The sequence below is a fragment of the Cervus elaphus genome, chromosome 1, assembly GCF_910594005.1.
Source record: "Cervus elaphus chromosome 1, mCerEla1.1, whole genome shotgun sequence".
In the NCBI taxonomy this organism is placed as follows: Eukaryota; Metazoa; Chordata; class Mammalia; order Artiodactyla; family Cervidae; genus Cervus; species Cervus elaphus.
The window spans coordinates 71900612-71907035 of NC_057815.1; positions in this window are offsets into that span (position 1 = coordinate 71900612).

Here is a 6424-nt window from a genome sequence, read left to right on the forward strand (position 1 = left end):
TGGATGACTCAGTGTCAGAGGAACTCTTGAATCATCTTGGTCAACCCCCTAGATTCATTGGATGGGGAAACTTTTGCACCAAACGCATACTGTGCTATTAGTCTTCTGATTGTTACTGCCAGCTTTGTCTTGACCACATCAGATATATTTTTAAAACTCTTACAATTCCCTCCTCACTAAGTAAAATATTTGTGTGTGTGTGAATACCTTGCTTTTATCTATTATATATTTCCTGGGTTCTTTTGCAAACTACACAATGAGTTGAGGACACAGATTACATCTTATTTCTCTTAAATAAAGTAGTACCTGACTCATAATACCTTTTCCTCTGACTGACGTGGGAAGCCATTGGAGAACTGGATCTGATTGATGTTTAAAAGCATCCTTCTGGCTGTGTGATAAGAACAGTGGATGGGAGGGTAGGGGTGGAAGTGAGAAAACCAGTTAGGAAGTTATGTCAATAGTACAGGTGGCCCAGACCATGACGATGGAGGAGGTGGAGGTAGTAGAGAAGGAAGAAGTCTGGATACATTTTGAAGGTAGAAGTAATGGGATTTGCTCTCAGATTGACTGGGTCATTAGGAGCATTAAAAATTACTCCAAGTTGTTTGATCTAAACAGCTGAGGGGATGGACAGATGGGGTTGCCAGTAATTGAGATGAAAACACCCAACAGAGAGGATTTGTGGTGAAAAGGAAGATGATATGTGTCTGTCTCTATCTCTCTGCCTATCTGTCTAATAAGATCAATATTATATATGAGATCAAAATACAGAATAAATAATTTGCTGATAGTCTCATAGCTAATATGCAGTGATTTGGCATTTAAAGTATTTTAGACGTCAAACCCCCTACCCAACTAGGCCCTTCTCATATATGCATTATCACTTTTAAGTCTCACAATGACTTTATCCCCATTTTTCAGTTTAAAAAACTGAAGTTCAGAGAGATCAAGTAACTGGCTTTAGCCATGTTAAGAGAGAAAGCAGGGATTCAAATTTGATTTTTGACTCTCACGCCTATAATTTCTATGAAATTATCCTCCCTATTATCTATAACTTACAGCAGGGCTCCTCACCCTCCAGGATCTAATGCTTGATGATCTGAGGTGGAACTGTTGTAATAATAACAGAAGTAAAAGTGCACAACAAATGTAATGCCCTTGAATCATTCAAAAACCCTTCTTCCTCCCCTTGGTCAGTGGAAAAATTGTCTTTCACGAAACTGGTCCTTGGGACCAAAAAGGTTGGGGACTACTACCTTATAGGATAGTGGCAGAAATTAAATGTATGTACCCAGTACATACAATGTCTGACACATTGTAAGTTTTAAATAAAGGATGACTATTGCTGATTGATGTAGATTTCATTTGTATACATATTGTGTTTCCGCCAAAGGAACTGTTTTAAGTTTATTAAAACATAAGGCTTAAAGTAATTCTTTTGTAGCCTCAAACACACCAGAAATATTTATTAATAGTTACTGAGTGAATCACAAAGTGTGCGACTGAAACAGTTACAAACAACATACCATGGACATTTTCACAATGAATATGGGTGTTTCCTAGTAGAAGAGACATAAAAGTAGGAGTGTGTGTGACTGAAGATCATACATGGGGTTACCAGAGTGCCTTTTCGTAAAAAAGATAGAAAGCCTTGCAGACGAGGCCACCACTCTGCTGCAGAGAATGCTTTGTCCTTTGCTCCCAAACAACTCTTATCTATTATAACTCTAATTAATTTTGCACTGGACTATCTAGAGTTTTCCCATTTGGAATCACTTTGTTCTCCTCTTTCAAATGAGGTGATGGGTTCATTAATTTACCAGTATCTTGCCTGTGTTCAAATTAAATATGATGCACCCTAAGACCAGGTCTGAGTATTTTTCTACCACACAAAATTTTCCACAAAAGTTTTTAAAAACAAATAGCATTATATTCTCATCTAAGAAGAAAGTTCTCAAATCAATAACCTAGACTTTCGTTAAAAAAAAAACAAACTAGAAAAACAGGAATAAAATAAACCCAAAGAAAGCAGAAAGAAGGAAATAATAAAGGTAAGAGCAGAGATCAATGAAATTAAAAACAGAAAATAGAGGAAGACACTAAAAAAAAATGGCTGATTTGCTGAGATTAGTAACATTGACAAGCCTTTAGTGAAACTAACAGAAAAAAAAATAGATAAGACATAAATTATCAATATTAAGAATGAAAGAGGAGGGATATCACTACAGATCCCATAGACATTAAAGAGGTATTAAGGGGATGCTAAAAACAACTCTACTGACATAAATTTGAACACGTAAATGGAATAGAATAATTCCTTGAAAACAACACACTACCAAAACTCACTCAAGATGAAATAGATAACTCAAGTAATTCTATACAAGTTTAAAAAATTGAATTTATAGTTAAAAGTTTCAAAAAAAGCAATCTTCAGGCACAGATGGTTGCACTGGCACATTCTACCAAATATTTAAAGAAGAATTAATGCCAATTCTATACGATCTCTTCCAGAAATTAGAGAACACTCTCAGCTCAGTTTATAGGCCAGCATTACCAAGTTACCAAACTTAGACAAAGATAGTACTACAATAAAACAAACAAAAAACCACTGCAGGCCAAATATACCTCATGACCATAAATGCAATAAAGCTCCATAAAATACCATATTAAGAAACTGAATATAAAGAAGAACAATCATATGATCATATCAGATACAGAATCAGCATTTGACAAAATTCAGCATCCATTCATAAGAAAGACTCTCGGCAGGCTAGGAATAGAAGGAAACTTTCTGTTTTTCTTTTCCCCCATTTATTTTTATTAGTTGGAGGCTAATTACTTTACAATATTGTAATGGGTTTTGTCATACACTGACATGAATCAGCCACGGATTTACATGTGTTCCCCATCCTGATCGCCCCTCCCACCTCCCTCTCCACCTGATCCCTCTGGGTCTTCCCAGTGCACCAGGCCCGAGCACTTGTCTCGTGCATCCAGCCTGGGCTGGTGATCTGTTTCACCATAGATAATATACAGCTTTCGATGCTGTTCTCTCGAAACATCCCACCCTCGCCTTCTCCCACAGAGTCCAAAATTCTGTTCTGTACATCTGTGTCTCTTTTTCTGTTTTGCATATAGGGTTATTGTTACCATCTTTCTAAATTCCATATATATGCGTTAGTATACTGTATTGGTCTTTATTTTTCTGGCTTACTTCACTCTGTATAATGGGCTCCAGTTTCATCCATCTCATTAGAACTGATTCAAATGAATTCTTTTGAATGGCTGAGTAATATTCCATTGTGTATATGTACCACAGCTTCCTTATCCATTCGTCTGCTGATGGGCATCTAGGTTGCTTCCATGTCCTGGCTATTTTAAACAGTGCTGCGATGAACATTGGGGTACATGTGTCTCTTTCAGATCTGGTTTCCTCGGTGTGTATGCCCAGGAGTGGGATTGCTGGGTCATATGGCAGTTCTATTTCCAGTTTTTTAAGGAATCTCCACATTGTTCTCCATAGCGGCTGTACTAGTTTGCGTTCCCACCAATAGTGTAAGAGGGTTCCCTTTTTTCCACATCCTCTCCAGCATTTATTGCTTGTAGACTTTTGGATAGCAGCCATCCTGACTGGCATGTAATGGTACCTCATTGTGGTTTTGATTTGCATTTCTCTGATAATGAGTGATGTTGAGAGAAGGAAACTTTCTTAACCTAATAAAAGGCACCTAGAGAAATGCCTAGCTAACATCATACTTAATGGTGAAACACTGAATGCTTTTCCCTGTAAAAGTATGAACTATGGAAAGATATTCATTTTCAATACTCAACATTGTATTGGATATCTTAGTCAGTATAAGGTAAGAAATAAAGGCAAGCATATTTTCAGATGCCAAGATTTCCATGCAGAAAATTCCAAGGGGAATCCACAAAAGAATTCCTACACTAGTAAGTGAATTTAAGTAGATTGCAGGATGTAAAGTCAACATTGTGTTCGACAACTAGGACATCACTGTAATGTGAAAAGATTTCCAGAGTAAGAGCCAGAGGGACATAGCTTTAGGAGTGAATGAAAAGTAAGGGAGCATCTTCAGAAAGTCTTGGCTTACTTCAGTTTGGATTCTTGAATAAGGTTTTGGTGTGAAGATTACTCTCATCTCAAATCACCAAGCCAAGCTAAATCAGAATTTCAGTGAAGCTTTGCATTTCTGGCAAAACATGAAGCCAAGTAATAATTATGTGTGTTTAGGGTTTAGACACAATCCTTTTCTTTTTTTTCCTGAATTAGCAGTCAATTCAGCACTGCTAATTGAGCACTGACAGTGTTGCAGACAATGAAAGATGTTAAAGATGTACAAGAAATTACAGCCCAGTTTGTTTAACCTATCCTCTTCACTTGAAAGATGAAGAAACGGAGACTCAGAAATGAAGCAATTTGGCCAAGACTGTGCTTAATCTGCTTCCCTCCTCTCCCACTATGTATTTTGCTAGTTCTTATATTTTTCCCTTTACATAACGCTCTTCTCCACCACAAGTATAGTATATACATACAGTAGATACTCATAGCCTATTTTGGTCCTTTTCTAAGTGGATTTTGTGTAGCTGGGTGAACCAGAAATTTATGGGAAAAGGGGATTACTGTCTCTGGCAGTAAATGGGCAACAGATTCAGTGTGGACAGGGCATGAGTGTAGTCCTGATGGATTCATGGGTGCATGCTCAGTTGCTCAGTCGTGTCCAGCTCTTTGCAACTCCATGGACTGTAGCCCACCAGGCTCCTCTGTCCATGGGATTCTCCAGGCAAGAATACTGGAATGGGTTGCCAGTTCCTCCTCCAGGGGATTTTCCCGACCCAGGGATCGAACCCGCAATTCCTTGCACTGGCAGGCAGATTCTTTATCACTGAGCCACCCGGGAAGCCCCTGATGGATTCATAGACTTGGTATCAACAGGAAGAAGAGGTCCAGGTACACTCAGAAGCATTGCAGGTTCTGTTGCAGATCACTACAATAAAGTAAATATCACAATAAAGTGAGTACATGACTTTTTGGTTTCCTGATGCATATAAAAGTTATGTTTACACTATATTATAGTGTATTAAGTATACAACGGCGTTATGTCTAAGAAATTTGCATGCTTTAATTAAAAAACACTTTAATGATAAAAAATGCTAACCATCATCTGAAAATGCAAGGTTGACATGAACCTTCCATTTGTATTAAAAAAAAAATGCAATATCTGTGAAGTGCAAAAAGCAAAGTGTAATAAGATGGGGTAAGCTTGTGCAAGGATATGGACAAGCATAAAAAATAATATTAAAAAAATATGTATTGATGGATTTATTCGGCCATGCCAGGTCTTAGTTGCAGCACATAGGATCTTTTTTGTGGCATGCCTGATCTTTCGTTGGCATCCAAGTTCTTCATTGCAGTGTGCGGGCTTCTCTCTAGTCGTGGTGTGTGGGCTCAGTAGCTGTGGCGTGGGCTTAGTTGCTCTGTGGCATGTGGGATCTTAGTTCACAACCCAGGGGTTGGACCTGTGTCCCCTGCATTGAGAGGCAGATTCTTAACCACTGGATCTCAGGGAAGTTCCCAGACTGCCTTTTGAAAGCAAAACAAGGCCTTTGGCAGAAAAATATTGTGAATGATATGTATACATGAACAGATATTTGATTCTTCCCCTGCTGCTGCTGCTGCTAAGTCACTTCAGTTGTGTCTGACTCTGTGTGACCCCATAGACGGCAGCCCACCAGGGTCCCCTGTCCCTGGGATTCTCCAGGCAAGAACACTGGAGTCGGTTGCCATTTCCTTCTCCAATGTATGAAAATGAAAAGTGAAAGTGAAGTTTCTTGGTCGTGTCCGACTCTTCGCGACCCTATGGACTGTAGCTTACCAGGCTCCACCGTCCATGGGATTTTCAAGGCAAGAGTACTGGAGTGGGTTGCCATTTCCTTCTCCAATTCTCCCCCTAACTGGATACTATCTTTCTATCCATCTTTGCTAAAACACTGAAAGTTTCTGTGGTTTACTCTCATAAGAGAGGTTGTTCCTTTAATGCAATTCCAAATAGTATTTGGGGGGAACATTGTTGGAAGAATTTTGCTAAAAGATATCTTGGTGAGGGGAAATGGATAACCCTCAATGACAGACTATATTGATAAGTGTAGTGAATACACGTGTGAATTAAAGTTAAATGGTGGATCTCTTGCTTGAGTTCCTTGGTGCCTACAAGATGCATAACTTTAAATAAATGTCCTGACCTCTCTAAGCCTCAGTTTGCTCTGCTATAACATAGATAATGTGTAAATACTGAAAAGACTACATAGGATGTCCTTCATATAGGACCAGGCTTATTAAATGACTGACTTAATGAATATTAGGTTTTATTTTTATTATTAATCAGGACTGCAGCTCTCTTCTGTA